The sequence below is a fragment of the Suricata suricatta genome, chromosome 6 (genome assembly GCF_006229205.1).
Source record: "Suricata suricatta isolate VVHF042 chromosome 6, meerkat_22Aug2017_6uvM2_HiC, whole genome shotgun sequence".
Classification (NCBI taxonomy): Eukaryota; Metazoa; Chordata; class Mammalia; order Carnivora; family Herpestidae; genus Suricata; species Suricata suricatta.
Window position 1 is genome coordinate 39968086 of NC_043705.1, and position 23127 is coordinate 39991212.

The 23127-nt window shown below is 39.2% G+C and overlaps 1 long non-coding RNA gene across 1 annotated transcript in view; it reads left to right on the top strand.

Annotated features, from left to right (window-relative positions):
- Positions 1-23127, top strand: part of LOC115294793 — a 61258-nt gene that overhangs the window by 25599 nt on the left and 12532 nt on the right. Inside the window, exon 2 of the long non-coding RNA XR_003910138.1 lies at positions 22965-23091. This is a non-coding gene — a long non-coding RNA (uncharacterized LOC115294793). The remainder of the gene's footprint in view (positions 1-22964; positions 23092-23127) is intronic.

A 23127-nucleotide genomic window follows, 5' to 3' on the forward strand; every position in this document is an offset into this window, starting at 1 on the left:
GCAGCCATTGAAAGATTCTAATGGGAAGTGACATGATCAGATTGGCAGTTTGGAAAATTCATTCCAGCAGCCTTGGGGAGGATAAATTGAAGAAAGATAAACTTGGAGGCAGGACAAGGTAGTTAGGAAGCAATTTCAGTAAAGAAAAACTATGAAAAGGAACTGAATAAATTTGGGTTAGCTGAGCAACATCAGCAAGTACATGATGCAGTCATGGAGCATGAACAACCTACGTGCAAGGTGCAACAAGGAGATGGGTCTACGCTAATAAACATGATTTACTCATTTACCTGCATCTTTTCTGTCTCCATGTACATTCCTCAGCCCAGGTGTTAGTGTGTATCCCGTGCAGAGCTTGATAATGAATTGCTATCTCATAATTTTCCATAAAACTGGGTTTGGGGAAAAGAGATTAATGAGGGTCTTCTTCCCCCTACTTGTCTATTCAGAACGTGGTTTATGAGCTTGAAAGAGAAACAGAGATAAGTGAACTTGAAGTTAATGGTAACTCTCCCATCCAGATTTTATTTTTACTGTCTTTGCTTGAAATCATGCCAACCAAACAATTAAATGCTATAAAAATGGCAATGTCGTGAATTGGGATTAATTGGACGTGTCAAAGATTTACAGAATATTGATTCAACTCTAGAAGTATTTTAGATATGGCAGGACTTTGGGGAGGATTTCCTTTTATACTTAATGACTGGTAAGGTTAGTAAGTCAGCGGTGGAGAGCAGGATGACAAACGTAGATGTTCACTAAAAGATTTGGAATTCCAGACTACAGAAGAAGAAAGATACTTCTGCATAAAACCAAATCAACTGTGCCACACAATGAGTAATGGCTAAAGAAACAAAATAATTTGAGCACCTTTTCTGCATCAAGCACCATGCAATGTATATATGCACATGTATATGTGTATGGATGTTTTATTTTCTCATTTAAGGCCTCATTTACCTCAAGTCAAAGCAGCCTCTAAAAGTTAAAAATCAGGATTCATCCCCAGATGTTCTAACATCAAATGCTAAGTCCTCTTCTCTCTCCTGTTTATTCGACCATGACTGCTATTTCTGAAATAGGCACTCATTTCCTTCTTTCAGGAGAAAGGAACATTTCCGCATTATGTGTAGCCTTTCAGGCATTTAACAAATATCGTGCCTCATTGCTTAAGGAAATTTTTATCCTAACTGGTCTAAATATTTCACGTCGTCTTGGTTGTCAGTCACAGATGTATGGAGGAGAGTAAAGTTATAATTTCCTCAATTATGTGGAAATAACAAGTATAAGATAGTACTTTTTAAAAAATTTTGTTAATGTCTATTTCCGATCAGAGAGAAACAGAGCATGAGTGGGGGAGGGGAAGAGAGAGAGAGGGAGACAGAATCCGAAGCAGGCTCCAGGCTCTGAGCTGTTAGCACAGAGCCCAATGTGGGGCTCAAACTAATTAACTATGAGATCATGATGTGAGCTGAAGTCTGACACTTACCTGACTGAGCCACCCAGGTGCCCCTAAGATAGCACATTTTAAACTGAGCTCTTAATATATGCAGATTTTGTGCTAATCATGTTCGATTATTTAGTTTAAGCTTTACCTCATATGTAGTAGACAGATCTATGCCAATTTCATAGATAAGGAAATTGGATTGAAAACTTGAGCAGTTCATTCAGGGTCCTTTTACTACTGAGTTGCTAGGCCAGGATTCAAACTCAGGTTTGCCTGTCTCCAGAATCCTACAGGTTAAGCATCACACCAGAGTGTCTTATACTTAAAAATTGACTAGAGCACTGCCATTCAAAGTAGCCAGTCCATAAACAGTTACTGATCCCTACGGAGACAAAAGAACTTTTCCCAGGGGCACTTGGGTGGATCAGTCAGTTGAACATCTGACTTCGGCTCAGGACATGATCTCGCAGATCATGAGTTCAAGTCGCCCATCGGGCTCTCTGCTTTCAGCCTGTCAGTGCGGAGCTCACTTCCAATCCTCTGTTCTCTGCTCTCTGTCCCTCCCCTACTTGCACTCTCTCGAAGATAAATAAACATTGAAAAGAAAAAGAACTTGTCCCAGAATAGAAATTAATACACATCTTCCTTCATTGGAAAAGTTACACTAGTTTTTAAAAAGCGCCGCTACCTCATGTGGTTGGTTTACATCCCCGTCAAGCTTCTGCTTACCTTGTTGTAGGCCAGTAACAGAGACCTGCATGAAGGGCCCTGGTGGAGAGACCACATTTGACTAGCAGTGCACCACGTCATTGTGGACCTGCCAAATTCATCTGGTGAGAAATTTCCTAAAGAAGCTGCAGTGAAACATTTCTGGAGTCCATAAATGCTAACAAATATTCCACTGAGGAAAAATGAAGGTTTCATAGACATATTTCAAAATTTTGAACAAGATACATAAATCTTCTTTTTAAAAATTTACCATCAGAAGTTGTATACCATGGGCGCCTGGGTGGCTCTGTTGGTTAAGTACCTGGCTTCAGCTCACGTCATGATCTCGCAGTTTGTGAGTTTGAGTCCTGCATTGCGTTCTGTGCTGACAGAGCCTGGAGCCTGCTTTGGATTCTGTGTCTCCCTTTCTCTGTCCCTCCCTGACTTGTGCTTTGTGTCTCTCGCTGTCAAAAATATATAAACATTAAACAAAAGAAGTTGTATTCCAAAAGGATGCTAACTTTTTATTTAGAGCTCTGACATGTGCATAGTTGTTCCACTATATTCTGATTTAAAATACTATGCTTGAAAGAGCTATAATAATGACATCGTGCAATGATTTGGGCACATGAGGTGTTTAGTTCATAGTAATATTTTTTATTGATATAACCTTTAAAATTATGAATAAAATGCTTCCTAGAAATTCCATAGAAATATACACAAATCAAATGAAAATAACAGAAAAGTGGTAGAGAATCAAACAAACAATTACTGAATTTTTTCAAAATTACCATCTTTACTATGGTTTCCGTGAGATTGTTAGAAAGGTTTTGAAAACAGGATTTTGCTAAATACGGTTCTGAGGTCAACAGTGTCACAGTCTTTACCTGGTACAAGGACCTTTACTGTTCATGTGTAGGGGAAGCTTTTTTCCAATATCTCTGGGTGTTTGCTTTTTTTTTCTTTCCTTTCTTCTTCCCTAGTTTCTTCCAGTCTCTCATATTCTCTCTCCTCTTATTAAGAAAACTTGTCTGCTCAAAACAAAGTTCATTGCCTCTGTAAATTCTAAGAAGACAAGAAAACAATTATTTAAACTCATCTTTATTGTTTAGCTGGGAGCAGTTTCAAACTCAGTACAGTTCTGTGTATTCACTGCACAGTACACTGAAATTTCCTACATAATTTTAGAAACTGCCATGTATATACTAATGTCTGTTAGTATGATGTTGAATAACGCAAAAGTTTAGACTGCTGTGTTTTTAGGTTTTATCTATTCTTTGATCAGGAATGCAACATGAATCTAACAAACTATTTATACAGGGTTTAAGCTTTCAATCCAAGAAATGTTTATGGAGCACCAGTTATGCACAAGTAATTATGAAAAGTCTTGGCCCTTTCTCTGAGAGGTGCCGGTAAACAATGCCATTTGTCCTTTCAGGCTATAATTCTGTTCAGAAATGCAAGAGCAAAGGTTCTGAATGCCACTTTTTTTTTTTCACCTTCCTGAGAATCAATAGGCAATTACCCTGACCTGGGAAGCAAAATAAATTCACTCTGATTTGTGAGTTTACCATTCAGAGGACAGCACATACTTTTACATGCTCATTTAGACACATGTTCCTCCAGTCTTTTCTGAACTCCTAGGAGAAGAATGTGTTTATATGTCATGAAAAAGTATTACCCCTAACCGACAGCGTAAAGGCTTTTAAATATTCAGATAATTTTTCAAAAGATTATCACTTATTTCTAGGTGTTTTTTTTTTCCAGGAATGGTACTGAGGTTTACTAAGACTTTTATAGTTGCTGGCCTCAGGTCCCTAGAATAACCTTCCTATCACACCTTTGGTGACATAACTTCAGCCATAATCTTTCCCTAATGCAGATAATAATGCACTTTGGCTAAGCAGCTTAATAACAACCAAACTTGACATTTCTGTGACCTTTGCCAGTTCCAGCGTAGGATTATTATTCTCCTTTTACCTTTGAGAAAACTGAAGCTAATAGGGCTGACTGGCTGCAAAACACAGACTTACACTTGTCTGTCTGGGTTTAAATCCTGGCTCCAGGCTTATCAAATATGTGACGGGGGTAACTTACTTCACTTTTTTGGCCTCGGTGTCTCCATCAGTAAAGTGGGGGCAGTGCCGGCCCCTGCCTTACTGGTCATTGTGACCATGTGAATTAGTCAGTGTACGTTAGGCACGTAGTAACACTACGTCTAGGTCAGCACTTGGACCCGGATTTCTGGGTTGCACCTGGTGCTCCTCTCATTACAGTCATGCTGCAGTCACGTCTCATCTCACCCCTCCCGATGGCGGTTAGTGGGGTACTAGACCAGAGGGGGAAGAAGCATGTTCTTATGAGGGAACTTCTGCAGCTTTTTAAATTAAAAACCATCTAGGTGATAACAGTGCCCACGGAGACAAGTTATTTAGTAAGGCTCAGTACCAGATGCTTGACGTGCACTTTTCTACTCAATCCTCATAGCAGATTTGTTTATCCTCATTTTACAATTCTGGAAATGGCGGCACTGAGAGATTGTGCCTCTAATCAGAGGAAAGTGATATGTATCAAAAGGGAGTTTCACATCTGACCTAATAATGGTATCCTTGGAATGAAACAGGAATGTGCTTAATCATATCAAGCAATCTGATACCCAGAGCTCATGTTCATCCATTACCTGTGATTTATGCTGTGAAGCTCATGTACTTATTCAAAAAGTAGTGGCGGGTGGCATGGGGGTGAGCGAGGGATCAGGATTACAGGGTGTAGGTAATGACAGCAACAAGCAGCTTGTGGTATGACATGACAGCACGGGAGGGAGCAGGAGAAATTTTAAATGCATACCTAATAACCTAAAAACACTCCATTCTGGGACATTGCAGAGAAGGGAAGGTGGCCGTACACACCTCAATAGTCCCTTAGAGCTTTAAGGACTGGAGTCATGACTGTTCCTAACAGTGGCAGAATTTCATCCAGAAAATGTGAGATTCTGCTTTGTGTCCTCTTTCTATTGCACTCTTTGGAAAGTTTTTATTCCCAAATGGTCAATAACCATTTTGATATTAAGGGGGTAAGTTGCAATTATTTGGAATGTTTTGATACTTTAAAATGTTTTTAATTCATTAATTTATTTATGTTTGAGTAGGCTTCATGCCCAGTGCGGAGCCCAGTGTGAGCCTTGGCCTTGAACTATGACCATGTGATCAAGACCTGAGCAAGAGTCAGATGCTTGACCAACTAAGCCACCCAGGAACCCCAATGACAGTCTTTAAATTTAACCTTTGGAGCAGTAAGGATGACTGAATTCAGAAGTTTCGTGACCCTGAGAGTTCAGTGTGACTAATAATTCGGATCAAACAACAACATTTTAGGATCTTGAACATTTTTTGTCTCAATGATATCAATATATTGATCAACTTCTATTTAGTGTTTTTCCTTGAAAATCATTGATGTCTACTTCTCAGCTCATCATTATTAAATACATTTAGAATTTGTTTGTGAAATATAATATGCTGTGTTATAGGCTTTCCCCTTCTTTGCCCAATTGAGTTATTCCAATGTGATTACAGCCACTGATCCTTTCCAGGCTGGTGTAATCAGGCTCTTTACTGTCACAGGCAAGTTGTGTTTTATTATGTTAGTAAATGACTGAGGCTGTTCATAGGGCAGGGTGGACTGAGGGTTAGCTCAGTGTTCCTACTCCTTAAATATTTGTGCTTGCCGTCTTCATTAAGTGTCAGGAGAAGATACCTTAACACACTCCAGCAATAAACAGAACCTGTGGACTCTATTCCTGAAGTTGATAGAGTTTGGACAAATCACAATCTTTGTATTGTGACTGCCTCCCTTTTAAAGTAGAATTCTGTCATTGCAGTTCCCTGCCTGTCACTAGGGATGCAGTGAAGATACATGAGGTGATCTATGCAGAATGTGTGGAAGTCCTTGAAAGAGGCTGTATCAGGTCATGGTGATTCTTTCCATGTTGTCATCGTCTTCCTTGTCTATTGTGCTCTGCTGGACTGGTGCCGGAGCGAAGCTCTGACAGTCAGTGAGGTTTATACAAAAAGGCAAAAAGTAACAGCATTAGATGGACCAATTCAGCCTGTGGAAATCAGAATGAGGGGGCTTCTTTCTGAGAGAGGACCTCAACCAATTATGAGCAGGTGTCACAGTACAATTTTAAAGCCGTATTTAACATTCTGTTCCCCTTATCTCCTTCCACCAGGCATCTTACTTTCCCTTTCACCTTTAACGTCAGAGCACAGTCATGATAAGCTCTGAGTAAATTCAGTAGCAAGGAGGACTTTGAGGTTACACCCACCTTTTAAGGGCCTGGTATTTTAGTCAGCACTGGCCCACCTCTGGGTGGAGTCAGCATCTTCCATGAGGATGAAATGTGAAGAGGCATACATGTGGTTCTCTCCACCAGAACCCACCTATTCCAGAATTGTATTTTACAGTCACTCTTAGACATACAGTCGTATTTCCAGAAAGTCTATGAATATATAAACTCATTAAATTAAATGGCATTAGTGGGTACCTGATGTGGTTCCTAGCACATGGTTGATTAACATGAACCCCTTCTTCTCCTTCATTAGCAACCATTATTGTGTCTGACAGACTGATGTATTAAGACCTGGTAAAAAGAACACCGTGCGGGTGCAGATGAAAAATAGGGAGAGTCGGGCCATGCAGAAGGTAATGAAGAAGACTCCCAGAGGAGTCATCAAATAGAAAACTGAAGGGCTTGAGGGGATTTTCATGAGGGCTTCCGGGGAATCAGAGCTTCAGGACCAGAACTCTAATGTGGTCATTCTTCGGGTGTTATGATCACGTTGTACTTCTAGAGAAGCATTAGTGCTTCTCAGTGAACTAGTCCTTCAGTGCCTTTGAGGTCAGGGGAAGATGAAAAGAGAATTGACGAGTTGAAATGCCAAGGTTTTGATGCAGTGAGTTGGGTAGGGTAGACTAGTGCATACGGGGCCTCGGAGAGCAACATTGTCTCAGATTTTTGTTCAGGGAGAGTGGAAGTGGGAGACCTCACCATCAAATCATAGGGACAGACTCTTATTCCATGACAAAATTTGCAAACAATTTCTCATAAATCTCTGCCAAAGGTAGCTCTTAGCATCTCCCTTTAGATGCTAGAAATCTATCAGTGACTTGGGCACTGCTTACTCTGAAACTCATGGTCTCTTCCCCTGCATTTTTGCACAGCACAGCATGTGTGCATGTGACCTCAGGGATGGAGATATGGTCATCAGAGATTCAGCCTCTGCTCTGAGTTCAGCATCTGTTTCTTGTGCTGCCTATGGTATCTTGTTATCTCCCACACCATCCCTGTGAAGTATGGATTATTACCATCCATTCATGGATGAGGAAACTGAAGCTCAAAGGATTTAAATGACAAACTTAACACCCTATAGGAAAATGTGGTAGAGCCTGTTTATAGGAACCAAGATCTTTCACAAGTGTATTTTCTACACAGGAGCCGTTTTGATCAAAGGTTCTGTAAGGAAGGTCACTGGGATTAAGAATAAGAGAAGGCTCCTAAAGCTAAAATGATGATCCTTTATGATTCTGTTCCCCAGTCTTTTTTTTTTAATAGAGTTAGAAGGGAAAGTAAAGCTTCTCTCTTTTTTAGGTAAAAATTACCAGAACTGTGCAAAGGGAGAAATGACTGGAAAAGTGGTCACAGCTTACATAGGGTGACACAATAAAATGGCTATAATACTTTTAAAATAAAACATTTATACCTCACCAATAAAAATATTTTTCCCTCTATCTTTTTCTAAAATTATTTATTTATTTTGACAGAGATAGAGAGAGAGAGAGAAAGAGAGAGAGAGGGAGGGAGGGAACATGAGCAGGGAGAGGCAGAGAGAGGGATAGAGAACCTCAAGCAGGTTCCATATGTCAGCCCAGAGCCTGTCATAGGGCGCAAACTCACAAACCATGAGATCATGACCTGAGCCGAAATCGAGTCAGATACTTAACTGACTGAGCTACCCAGGTGCCCCATTTCCCCTGTTTCTTTAAAAAAGAGTTTAGGGGTGCCTGAGTGGCTCAATTGGTTAAGCGTCTGACTTTGGCTCAGGTTATGATCTCATGGTTGGTGAGTTTGAGACCCACTTCAGGCTCTGTGCTGACAGCTAGCTCAGAGCCTGGAGCCTGCTTCAGATTCTGTGTCTCCTTCTCTCTCTGACCTTCCCCGTTCATGCTCTGTCTCACTCTATCTGCCAAAAAATAAATAAATGTAAAAAAAGGAAGAAGAAGAAGAAAGGAGTTTAGAAGGGATAGTAACTTCAACTGGAGTAAAATCGTTTATGCTACTTTTGTTTTTTAATTCATCTCAATAGAATATTAATAGTTTTTTTAAGTTATAGAGATCATGAACTCCAGTATATCCATTATCAAGGAAGCTGGGTACAGACATGCTGTATGAGTTTCCCACAAGAGAAGATATGAGTGTCTTATAGCTGACCTGGAAATCCTGGTCTGTTTCTTCCTAGACTTCTCATCTCCTCCCTGCCAGTCTACTTTATCCCTTCCTTCAAATTTGAAGTCAGTTCTGTTTAAGTCTTTCCTAATTAATGCTTATCTGTGACCACTATCTTATCCAACACTGCTTTCAACATTTAGACATTAAAGATATATTGTAAATTCTAAAAACAGATGTCAAACAAAGCCATTTCATTAGGTAGCTCTGCTTTTTAGAAGCGTAAGTGTTGTTTTTCCCAACTAAACATCAAGCCTTTCAAGTCTTTTACAACAAATACTTTGAAATAATAGCTCCATTTTATTTGGCAAGAAGGCATGCTAACAGAATTCTATACAGTAAGTGGGAAAATGGAAATTAACCATTGGAAAATTTTTCCAGGTTTAGGATGTGAATACTAAAGCATTCTCCCCCACAGTTTAGTGTGACCAATAATGGCTGTTGATAGTAGGATTTTTGGTATATTTTACTCTATCATTCCATCACATGTTAAGATTTCTGTTAGAATAAATAAGAGTTTGCATCTTAACTGGAATATTGCCTCATAGTAAATTAAGAGAACTCAAAGCATTAATCCTCTGGAAAAACCATGCAGACATAGTCTCTGAGTAGTATAAAGGTCAATCAAATATCTGACAACTTAATGAGAACAAACAGTTATTCTATTTGTTTGCTGCAGTGAAGAATGGCAAGATGGGTTAACTAAAGCCAGATTCTCTTTTGCTAGAAGTGTAGTAGGTGTGAACTGAGCTGAGGGTGCTGAAGGGTGTTTAATGGGGTTACACAGGAAATGTCCTAGTGCACCCTCGTGCACTCTGTGGGCCAAGGAACAGGCTTTGCGTGCAATTTGTGAGTAAGAACATAGCAGGCAAAGAAAACATTATACTTATGCTGTGACATTCAAGAAAAGATAAAAATGTCTTTCTCAAGCAAGTAGGGAAGGACACAGCATTTTGTAAAATGTATTGAAGGTAAGCGTAGTCTCCATAAAGACTATTTACAAGAAGGACTTTGGGTGTGTGCTGAATTAAAAATTAAAAGCTGAGGTGCCTGGGTGGCTCACTCGGTTAAGCCTCCGACTTCGGCTCAGGTCAGATCTCACGTTCGTGGGTTCGAGCCCTGCGTTGGGCTCTGTGCTGGTAGCCAGCTCAGAGCCTGGAGCCTGCTTCCGGTTCTGTGTCTCCTTCTCTCTCTGCCCCTCCCCCTCTCATGCTCTGTCTCTCTCTGTATCAAAAATAAATAAAACATTAAAACAATTTTTTTAATTAAAAGCTATCTGAAAAGAGTAAATGGGCCTTAAAAGGAGCTAGATACATTCCATCATGGAACCACATCAGACAAGGAACCTCTGTGGCTCACCCAGAAGGAGGTTAACTGAATTGGGTAAGACACCAGATTCAATTAGAGAGAATTACCGGATCTTTGCTGAAAGTTTATCTTATTATCTCCAATACTTAAAAATATAATTGTGTAAGTTAATGCACTGAAAATGATTCCCTGCCAGAAATCCACAGCTTAGCACCAACAAGATGGGGATTTAAATATATGATAGTGTCAGCTCTCCTACCTCCTCTGTGCAGGGGGTTTTAGAATAATGATGTTCATCTGTCTGTAGGATAGAGAAAGCTTTTATTAAGTTTAATTTTTTAGTTTTTATTATTATTATTTTATTAAGCGATAAATTGTGAGAACTTTTATTAAGCCAATAGTCAGCCAATATTTATAAATCCTATAGTTTTACCCTAAAAGGAGAGGGCAGATGTGATAGACTTAATATTTTTGTCCCCTCAAAATTTAAATGTTAAATCTAATATCCAATGTGACGATAGGGGGGGTGGGGCCTTTGGGAGATTCGGTCCTGAGGAGGGAGCCCTCATAAATGGGATTCTTGCTCTTTTAAAAAGAGACCTTACGGAGCTTCCTGTCCCCTCTGTCTTGTAATGACCCTGCAAGAAGACCCCTCTCCATGAACCAAAAAGTGAGCTCTCACCAGATACTGAATATACTAGCACCTTGGTCTTGGACTTGCCAGCTTGCAGAACTATAAGAAATAAATTTATCTTGTTTATAAACCCACTAGTCTGTGGTATTCTGTTATGATACCATAATGCCCAAATGGACTGAAACATTACGTCTAGGATATTTGGACACTTGGAGTCCTGCCCAAATTTGTCAGTTTCTTAGGGCTCCCTTAACAAAGTACCACAAACAGGGTGACTTCTAACAACTGAAATTTATTCTCTCACATTCTGTAGGCTAGATGTCCAAAAATCAAGGATTGGCAGGGCCATACCGTCTCTGAAGGCCTTAGGGAAGGTTTCTTCTTGGCCTCTTGTAGCTTCCAATGGTTGCATGCAATCCTTGTCATGTTGCTTTCTAGTAATCTTGACCGAACTGTACTAGACTGGTTCCTCCCACTTCTGGAGTGAGACTGTCATGTACTTTTTTAATCCAAAACTTTGGTTTTACCATGCTCTGGGTTTTATCGCGATAAATTATGAGAATAGTTCTGTAAGACATTAAGGCAGAGCACATCAGGGCCAGAATAAATTCCTTCCAGCAATGATTTACCCACCAGTTGGTTAACAGGAAAACTCCAACTCAGCAATTTGTTGTCTGACACAAAGGAACTCATGTACCTGAGCTGATGTCAGACACTGAACTGAGCCACCCAGGTGCCCCGTGCCCTCAAAAAATTTTTAAGAAAGGTCATCATGACACAGAACAGTGAAGTAGAAGTAGAGGGATTTGAGAATCAGCCATATTGAATTAAAAACCATAGTTTAGCTACTGGTTCCTGTGTGATGTCAGACACATCACTAACTCTTCCGATGCTCTGTTTCCTCATGTGAGGTGGAGATAATACTCCTCTCTATGTAAAGCGTGAGGCATACTGCCGGCAGATAGTAGACACAGGGCTGATGCTTTCAGTCATTATGGAAGAAGAATGTCTTCTAAGTGGGAGTAACAAGAGGCAGGAGATAAAGGCTGGAAGGATGATAAGTGAAGCTTCCTAGAAATATTTTGGCCAATTAACAGGAACTTGAGACTACAGACTCACAATGGAGCTGGCTGAGAGGCACCTCCAAACTCTGTCTCCTTGAAGGACTGTGCTTCCTCAGCGGCCACAGAATCTCAGGCTGGAAGCTGAGAGGACCTGATGGATGTCACTTCGGAAGCGTCCACTTTTCATCATCCACTAAAGCCTAATGGCATACTGTGGTCTCTCTGGGAAAAAAGATTCACTCTCAAAAGAGTTTTTCAGGTCTAACTTGAAAGGGAGGGACAGACTGAGGTCTGCATTAACTGATGTCAATCATTTATGACCAGCCGACGAGCTCAGGGAAATGACCAATAGAGCATATCTAAGCTGATCAGGACAAAAAGGACCAGCGCTTCTCTAGAGCATCTCCTGAGTCCCTGCTCGAATTCAGATTTGCTGATTTTGGATCCCTGACCTATAGCCCTGTCTCTGTCTTAGGAAATCTAGAATAGAGCAAGTCCTGTCGAAGCCCTCTTGTGTGGTGTCTGTCTGCTGTTACCTTGTTACCTAATGGCCTAGGAAGTCTTCCCATACTCCTCTGGGCATTTCAGCGTCTGAAGCAAAAAGGAACCATGCTCAAAATCCCAAAAGATCACTCACTTACCAGAATAGAGAAGGTTTATGTGTCTCATCATTTTAGGTGCACCATTCATTTTTATAGGCCATAGACACTTTCCCTTGAGTTGGTCTGGCCAGAGAAGATGTAAAGATTTTTAAGTGTAAGAAATATTAGGCCAAATACGACTTTATAAACACAGTCTTCTTTGGGAAGTGATACTTTGTGGAAGATAGACATCTGCATGAAAAAGTTAGTGTGTCTGCAAAAGGCTGAGTTTATGTCCAGAGATGTCTGTAACCCAAGTGTGGCAGCCAAAACTGGGGAGGGGGAGAAGCAGCTGGGGGGTTCAGTAGGTTAAGCATCCAACTTTGCGTCAGGTCATGATCTCACAGTTGGTGGGTTTGAGCCCTGCCTTTGGCTCTATGCTGACAGTGTGGGACTTTCTTGGGATTCTCTCTCTCTCTCCCTCTCTCTGTCACTTTTCCTACTCTCTCCCTCTCTTTCTCTCAAAACAAATAATAAATAAACTTTAAAAAAAAGATTCTAAAACTTGATGATAGCTTTCAGACAAAGCAGAACTTATCTGTGTAAGTATCCAAATAACAATCTGGAATCTGGACTTTTCACATGTATCACCATAGAGCCTGTCCCTGGGGTTTAGCTGTGGCCCAAGTCAGTCTTCTCTTTTGTCATAGTTTTACTTTTTTTTTTTAATTGAAGTATAGTTGACACGCAATGTTACGTTATTTTCAGATATATGACATCGCGATTGAACAACTCTTTGCATTAGGCTATACTCTCCACAGGTGAAGCTATCACACATCACTTACAGCACTATTATAATACCACTGACTATATTCCCTATTCTGTACTGTTCATCCAGGTGATTTATTCATGCAATAAGTGAAAACCTTTATCTTGACTTCTCTACACCCATTCTGCCCATACCTTCCACTTCCCTCTCCTCTGACAACCATCAGTTTCTCCTCTGATTTATGGGTCTGTTTCTGCTTTCTGTTTATTTTTTTTTATCACTCCACGTATGAGTGAAATCATAGGATGTTTGTCTTTCTCTGACTTATTTCACTTAATATCTTCTAGGTCCAACCATGTTGTTGTCAAGGGCAAGATCTCATTATTTTTGATGGCTGAGTAATATTCTTGTACGTGTATGTGTGTGTGCGTGTGTGTGTGTGTGTGTGTGTGTGTGTGTGTGTGTACACACATTGCATCTTGTTTCTCCATTCATCCATTGATAGACACTTAGGTTTCTTCCATATCTTGGGTGTTGTAAATAATGCTTCAATAAACATAAGAGTACATATACCTTTCTGAATTAGTGTTTCCACTTGCTTTGGGTAAATATACAGAAGTGGGATAACTGAATTGTATGATGTTTCTACTTTTAACTTTTTGAGGAGCCTCCATACTATTTTCCACAGTGGCTCTACCAATTTGCATTCCTACCAACAGTGTATGAGGGTTCCTTTTTCTCCAAATCCTCACCCATATTTGCTATTTCTTGTCTTTTTTGTACCAGTATTCTGATGAGTGTAAAGTGAAATATCACTGTGGTTTTGATTTGAACTTCCCAGATAACTATTGTTAAATATCTCTTCATGTATCTGTTGCTCATACACATGTTTTCTTAGGAAAAATGTTCAGATCCTTTGCCCATTTTTAATTGAATTATTCTTTTGATGTTGAGTTGCCTGTTTTTTTTTTATGTTTTGATTCTTAACCTTTTATCAGATATGTTTTTGCTAATATCTTCTCTCATTCCATACATAGATTGCCTGTTCATTTTGTTGATGGTTTTCTTTACCATGCAAAAGTCTCAGTAGTTTATTTTTAGCATAGCTTTATTTTCAAATGATAGTTCTTGAGAGTTTTCTAGGTGCTCTCACATACGTTACCATTAATTCACATCTACTTTATTAGGTAAACATGCCAGGGACAGTTTTCACCATTTTAAAGAATGCAAGGATCATATTAATTAAATAACTTAGCACAGTTAATTAGATAACAGTGGTGAAATTTAAGCCAACATTTGAACTAACTCCAAAATTCACTTTCTAGAAATCTGAGGTTCAAATTTTTAAAACTAATTCACAGCAGAGCTCAGTCTAGAAAGTGAGATTTCCAATCCTAAAGGATTATTTGTGTTTCACATTATACTCCCAATATATTTCTTTATTTTTAAGTTTGGGGACATTTAAAGTTTTTAATTATCATAAATGAGTAGCTGTTCATCAATGTACTGTTCACAGAATTTACACAATTCAATTATGAAAGAGAAATAAAGCATAACAGATGGCATAATTGTATGATTTCAATGTGATGACCATGAAGCTCTATCTCTTACTTGGAGACAAGGTGCTCACTAGTTTGTCACAGCTTGATGAAAATATCCTCAAAGGTGATCACATTTTTTTTACCATGAGGGTTTTTGCTCACAACAAAACCCTCTCTTATCAAATAGGTTTTCCAGGATTTTGGTATATAGAGGAGATACTAAAGAATTACTAAAAATTCTTCCCTTCTCTCTGCCTCTTTTTTCCTGTGCTCAAAATTTTCTGTATGGGTTTCTTTACATGAATAAAATCTTACAAATCAGACATAGCATCACTCAGGGAATTCAGCCACACAGTACAAAATTGCCATGATGGGATGGTACTTCTGAGAGAAACTCAGCCTAGGAGACAGTATGATTATGGTTTTTATCAGTCCTTCCCTAGATAAAAGTTGTCTGATAAATTCTGCTCAGATCCATGAGGTTATCATAGATCTACTAAAGCAGGCCGACCTTTGCCTTCCTTCTCCTGGTGAGAACTGGTTTTTATTTTCAGGTTTGAAGCAATATTTCCTAGTGTTTTTAGACTTACATTTGTTATTATTGCTGTTGTTCTGTTTGCAATGAGGCTTTATTAACTGTCACCTTCATTTGCCAGCAAAAATGTTCCAAGAGACCAAAACAATTTACGATAAATTTTCTTTCATAACACAGTAAATGATGGAAACTCAGCTGCCAGACTACCAAAGGAAAGAGTTGTAACTGGGTAGCTCTGGTTTTTAACATGTTATAGGAAACATTGACAAATCAGCAGAAGCTTTATATAGCCCAACAGGAAAAAACACTAATATTTGGACTTCTTGTCATATTTAATTTTAGTTTCCTAACACGTGGACAACTTTGCTTTATTTCTCAACTCTCAGCAAAGAGACAAGCGATTACCTTCATCAAAATTGTTTTTGTGAAAGGTTATTTTGATGGCCCTGGTGAAACCATTAAAAATAATCTTGCTTTCAGAAATGGAAAAGGAAAAGGGTTTTATCAAATGTAGAAAACAGTTGGATTACTAAATCATAATTTGAGTACAATGTGAGCTCTTTGTATATTCTAGATAAAAATTCTGCTTGAAATAGAAAAGAAAAACAAAGAACAACCCCAAATGGACAATAAACATATACTCTTAATGAAGTTAAGGAAAACTATATTCAGTTAACCACATTTTTATTAATGTTTCCTATTAAAACTGTCATGGGGGTGCCTGGGTAGCCCGGCTGGTTAAGTGTCCCACTCCTGATTTTGGCTTGGGTTATGATCTTCGAGCCCCACATCAGGCTCTGTGCTGACAATGCAGAGCCTGCTTAGGATTCTCTCTGTTTCCCTCTCTCTGCCTTTCCCCTCTTCATGCTCGCGCTCACTCTCACTCACTCACTCTATCTCAAAATAAATAAATAAACGAATTAATGAATGAATAAGTAAATAAAATGTCCATGAATTTCAGAGACCTTTTTATATTATTGGAGTCTCTACTGGCTTGTTACTAATACGGTTGAAATCCACTTGCTCATTTAGTTCACTTCTCCGGTTACTGAACTTTCTACTCCTCCAACTGAAGTCTGCAAGTCACAAATACCGGATTTAACAGAAATGAAATAAAAATTTTATTTCAAGAAAACAAAAACTTACATTCACACAAAGACTTGTACACAAATGTTTGTAAGGGCTCTATCCTTGAACAGCGGAGAGGGAAAACAAACTGTGGTATGTAGAATATTCACCAATAAAAAGGAACAAAATACTGCTGCACACACCATCATGGGGGAGATGCAAAGTCACTCTGCTGCGTGAAAGTCAATAACCTCACATGATAACATTAAATACAGTCCCATTTATACAACTTTCTCACATAAAAACTATGATGATAGAAAGCACATCAAGGGGTTGTCAAGAGTTATGTTTGGGAGTGGGCTTGTTCCAAAGGGGAAGAATGGGGGGAATTTTTTGCGATGGAAAACAGTTCTCTCTTCCGATTGTGGTGGTGGGTACATAAATCTGCACCTGTCAACATTAATAAGACTATATAACAAAATTAAAAAGTCAAATTTACTCTCATAATTTAAAAAATACAATATAATAGGGCGCCTGGGTGACTCAGTTGGTTAAGCAGCCAACTTCGGTCGGCTCAGGTCATGATCTCGCAGACCGTGAGTTTGAGCCCCACGTGGGGCTCTGTGCTGACAGCTCAGAGCTTGGAGCCTACTTTGGATTCTGTGTCTCCCTCTCTCTGCCCCTCCCTGGCTCAAGTTCTGTCTCAAAAATAAACATTAAAGAAAATTGAAAAGAAAATAAAAAATACAATTTATTATATAAAGCAGTGAAGAAGAATTTAGAAAAGTGAATTCACTAATTTTCCTTCTGGAATCCTATAGGAAGAATGTTGCTATTGGAAGCTAACAAAACATTATTTTTCTTTGCAATATCTTGGGCCTCTCCCAACTGAAACTGGCTTATTCTTCGTAAGAGCAAACCTAGTGATGATGATGATAATGGTGCCACCATCGAGTGTTCAACCTGTGCCAAGCACTACTCTAAGTCCTTGACATGCTTCTCTACATATTTATAACCGTCCTGAGAAAGTTGGTCTTACTAGGGTCTCCATTGTACAGTGGAAAAAACTGAGGCATGGGAATGTTAAATCATTTTCCCAAGATCCCTTAGCTAATAAGTGGCTGACTTTGTGTTCAAATTGAGGCACTCTGACTGTAGGGCCTTTGCCCTCAATCATATGCTTACTACTTTGTTCTTAATTCTGCCGAGTAAACCTTATGAGTACAGAGTCTCTGTTCAGACTCCTTGCTTTGACTTCACATCTCTAAGTTCTTGTAAAGGCAAGAGACACAGATCCATCAAGTGTTTTCTTTCCCCCTTGAGCCTCACTTTCTATTCTTTCTTTTTCTGAAGGTGTATTGGTAGAGCACAGCCATTTTATAAGTTTGTAGTTAACTCTCTGAGCATAGTGTCAAGATCTAAACAATGAACCCCTTTGCCATTTTCCTATTACTAACATAGGTTAGGTCTTTTTTTCCCCCTTTTTAAAAAATGTGCATTTATTTTTGAGAGAGAGAGACAGAGTGTGAATGGGGAGGGGCAGAGAGAGGGAGACACAGAATCCAAAGCAGGTTCCAGGATCTGAGCTTACAACACAGAGCCCAACACAGGGCTTGAACTCAACAACCATGAGATCATGGCATGAGCCAAAGGGGGGTATCTAACTGAATGCACCACCCAGACATCCCCGTAGGTTAGATCTTAAAGCACCTGGTCCAAGGAACACAGACAAATTTATTTTTGTGTCATTTTTCGTGAGGAAACATCATGTACCATTCTGAGCGGTTGATGTAAATGGAACTTGTGCTAAGCTGGCAGAATTAACTAACATTTTCTCCTCATCATTTGAATACACACAAGATAATTTTGGATGTGTTCAAATTCTATCAGCCTATTATTACCACTGTGTATTTAACTGAGGGAGAATGTTTAATATCTAAAGAGAAATACTGCATCATAGAAAAAGTATCATTTATTTTAGATATTAATATTCCCTCACCCAATTTTTAATTGATTATTAAATCATTATCATTTTATCATTATTTCACTGGTCAAAAGAACTACTCTCACTTTGCCTCACACTCCAGATATAATAAAGGGGAGTACAAAGCGTAAAGTCATTACCAAGAATAAATCTGTTAAGTCCCAATGAGAAAAAATGTATGATTGTGCATTTCCACCACAATGATGTCTCACTGAGGGTCCAAAAAAAATGGAGCCAAGCAGCTCATCTGAAATAATGTAGAAAATACTTAAGCAATGATAGCAATTTGACTTTACGATGTGGTGGGAAACCCTGGAGGCAGGAAGAAATAAAAGGAACAAACATCACAGAAATGAGCAATAGGCAAGTGGACAGATAGTGGCAGTTAAATGACAGATTGGCAAAGCCCAACAAAGACCCCTCAGAGCAGCCTCTATAATTGGACACCTAGTTGGTAAATATCACTTTTGTAGCTGGAGAAGTAACACAATGACTATATAACACATTTGTTCAGTTTGGGTCACTCTTTGTATAGTTTATTAGTATTGGATAAGCAACCATGGTACGTTCTGCGAGGTCTGGCTGCCTCGTGCATTCTGGGCTGAAAAGGATGGGAGACACTCTGTTTCTACCAGCTTAGAAGAAAGGGACAATAGAGACCTGCTTGAGCAAAAGCACATGATGTCATTCCTGCGTACAACCTTTCCATCGATTCTCATCCCACTTAGAATAAGACCCACATAAAACAGGTCAGTCTAGCCAGCCAAGATCAGAAATGAGATCGCCTCTTGTAGCAAGGCATTTCTAGAAAGACAGAAAAGAAAGAATGTGAAAACAATTGCCTTTGACAAGCCTACTTCTAACTGATTATCAGCCCAGCAAGGTGGTATTGGAGAATTGTTAAAATAATGGTATTTACTGTATTAAAACAAAACATTAGAGTGATTAGCCCACTATTTTATTTGATATCATGATGTTTATTCATTGGAAGTCTCAAAGAATTAAACTTTTCAAGCAAATGCTTCTACTAACAGCTCCTAGATTTTGTCATTATATCAGAAATGAATTCCTGCCAACAGTGTAATACATTTCCATTTCTTTTTTTAATTTACCCTTTTGAATGCATACATATTTTTTCACAGGGTACTGACAAGGAATGTTGGCAGAATAGAGAATCCAGCTCCCGTTTATTTATTTCTTCATTTTGTAAAGTAGCAGAGAGTGCTTCTCTCAAGTCCTGAAAGCATGAGGCAAAGGAGGAGATTCTCTGTCCCCTTGACCCTCTCTTACAGCTTTTGAGTATTGAGACCCACTTAGCAGGAGAGGGATTATTTTCTCATGCTGAGTTTCACAAACACTGTGGGACTCCTCTACGTCCTCCTGGATACACATCAAACACTAGTGAAGCCTTTTCCAAGCTGTAAACATTTACCATACAGCATCAGCATGCCACACATGACCTGAAACTCGGTCTGCTCCCCACAGAAGCAGAGGCCGGAAGGAAGGTTCACATTTGTGATTCATAAAGGGCCAAAGAATAATCTCAACTTCTCTGAGACATGGTTTTTTTCCTTCTGAAATCTACCCTAACTCCAAAGACTCTATATTCTGTCATGAGCCAACAGAAATAAACGCATGACATGATGAAGACTGAATCGAAAAGGAAGCCTCCCACACTTGTTCACTATTGGTGGGAGAATACACTGATGTATCCTTTCTTGAGGGCAGTTTTATAACTTACATCCAAAGCCCTTAAAAATAGCATATATTAACCAGAGAGTCTCACTTGCGGATATATATCCAAAGGAGATAATCAGGCAGTTGAAAAGATGGGTCTTTTAGGACATTCACTCCAAGGTTATTTATAATAACAAAATAGAAACAGTCAACTGAATGCCCAACAATTAAGACTTATTAAATTTATGGTACTCCTGCAAAGGATATATGTTTGTAGGTAAGTAAACACTTGATAAAGATCTATTTTTCCTGTCATGTAAAGATGCTCATAATATACCATCAAATTTTAAAAATTATTAAGTAACGGGGATCCTGGGTGGCTCAGTCAGTTAAGCGTCCATCTTTGGCTCAGGTCATGATCTGGCAGTTCATGGATTCTAGTGCTGAGAACTCAGAGCCTGGAGCCTACTTTGGATTCTGTGTCTCCCTCTCTCTCTGCCTCTCCCCTATTTGAACTCTGTCTCCCTCTCTCTCAAAAATAAATAAACATTAAAAATTTTTAATTATTAAATAGAAATAATTGTTGCCTTTAAAGAATTTAAATTATATAAACATAATGTAATTGCATTGAAACACCTGATAAAGGCAAGATGTAATGAAATGTTATGTGTACCAAAATACGGTTATTATTAGGCCTTAGGATCATGAGTTTTTGTTTTTTCTTAATTTTTATAACAGAAATACTTACGTCCTGGGAAGAGAAAAATGACAGCTATTTCTGTTTTGAAGAAAAATAACTTGGAGAAAAATAGGAGTGTTTGCTTTTTATGATTCACAATGACAGGCAGTCCCTTTCTTAGCAGCTGAGACACAGATAGAACATCAGATTCTTACTTCCTGTCAATAAGATGGCTCTGGGAAGCCTCCAGAATAGTTAGGCCACAAGCAAAAAGCCCAAGTGATATGAAGTTGGGAAAAAATCTGGATTAGTGAGTGGTCCCTTAGGAGTTGGAAGCATTTGCGCTTATTCCCAAAGCTGCTGCTTAGAGCCAGATGGCATTAGCGTGTGTAGAGTGGTGTGGGGGTGGCCAGCTTCCTGGGTCCATGGATGGCACACTAGAAGGCTTCAGAGGCAGGCTGGGTGCCTGTGAGCCATCAGGCCCTCATCAGCATGTGCTCTTCCTTACAGATCCTTAAGCTCCTTCCCATGGGACTTCCCAGCCCTCACGCTCTACGTGCACACAAGCGCACTCATAGACTTTCAGTTGTCAATTCTGTCTAATTCTCAAGGGAGGTGATAATGACTCTTTCTCAATGTCTGTATTAGAAATGAGATTATGAAACGGACTGATAATTTTTCTTGCATAAAAACCCTTTGAGTGCATCAAAACAGATGAGTGATTATGTCAAAGCCACTTAATCAAATATAAGGTTAAAATAAATTTTTTTTAGCTATTTGACTTACCTTGATGTATTTTATCCTAACATTGCTTCAGAGGCAACTGTGTAAAACTTTAACCAGGAAAATTAGGAATATTCATATAAAAGCAATTATTTACCTTTCGAGGCCTCTGAAGAGGCATCCCAGAAAATCCACTCCAGTCATTTCATAAGAGTCTAACTGACCCTAGAAATATCTATCTCAGTTTTTTTCTTCCAAAAGTAAAGTTTATGAAAAATATGTTCCCAAAAAATTAGCATGGCGGATTTTTTTGCATTCAGAGATATAAAACTTAACATTCTTAGGTATAGCAAGTATTTTCATAGCATTGTATAGCTTAGGATTAAATAAGACTTCTCATCACTCCCCCTGACCGTATACCCTAAAACCAATGTAGGGTGGATACATGAACATGCCAATATTTGGCTAAGACAACTGGAAAAATCATAACTCTGTGACAGAATCAGTCAGTATTTATGTTGAGAAAGATCTCTGAAAGGATGTATAACACAGCCGGATTACTTTTGGTTAGATTAATGTACTTTATACTACACTCATAACCTGTGTTTTTAACCACTTCCGTGCCCCCTCAACCGCAAGTGTGAGTATTTTGGGGGAAGGGTCGAGAGTAGGGACATGGCTGGTCCTATAATTGAGATGATTTCTGTATCAGCTAGATGCAGAGAAACTCCTCCTATAACAGGAAAGAGACTTACATGTGACTTTACATCCACAGCTGGGATTTCAGAGTAACATTCATTTTGCCATAAGAGTAAACAGAATCATGCCCAGGGAAGTGTGACCTGAGCGAAACTTCACAGTGAGGTTCTCAGAGCCTTTTCTTGCATGGGCGGTAACAACATTCTCCTACCTTTTCACTTTTTCCCGGACACACACATACCCACATACCCATGTGTCACATAGCAGTAGAATGAGCCTTCACACAATCCATCAGTTATAGTTCTCAATAGGAAGAAATAATTAGATTGGTTTGATTATCTGCTCATCAATAGGCATTCTTTACAGAAAGCTTATTTCCACTCTGTATCCTCTGTACTGTAACTATATATTCGGTACTGTATCTATAACTCCCTGTGCTGTCCCTATCTGAAATGAGATTTCTGAGTGGCTCACAGATAAGTAAATATATTACCTTGAGTGAAAAATGTCCCTGGAAACAAGAAACTGGACAAGAGACCAGCTTTCAGTTTCAAGTCCCTAGTTCTTCCATCTTTCATTGTTTTTTGCTTTTTGTTTTTGTGTTTTGCTTTTGTTTTTGTTTTGTTTTGTTTTGTTTTACAAAGCATTTAACATTATCCTAATGTCAGGTTTTCTGGGAGTTCAGGAAGAGTCTGGTTCAAAGTGACTTCAATTCTCAAGCACGAGTCAAGGAACCCAGCTGCAATCAATGGCTGAGGCTTCTGTGTATCTTTAGGAATAAAAGATGAGCCCCTTATTGTGTGGCTCATCTTCAGCTTGGAGAAGAAGGCAGGTGATCCAAGCCCTACTGGTACAGAGTGTGCTAGGCCCGGTGACAGACTTCTCACCTTTTCTAGCAACAAATCTATTGGTGAGACTTGGGGATCCTGCTGAATTCAGTGCACACACGCTGGGGGAGCAAATATCACCAGAACTGTGCCTCAGAACTGTACACAGATGCTTCTTCAAGTAGAGCAGAAGGACATTTTTCTTTTTCTTCTTTTTACAGGAGGACTACTTTTTTAATCACATGGACAAAAGAAGTAACATCGAAGGCCTCCAGGTCACTTTGCATTGTACAAATCTCAACATTTCACCAGCCTGGCCTCATCATTCATGGAAATTTGGGAGAAAAGGTAACATTCACAAAATATTGCTCAAAAATGTTTTCT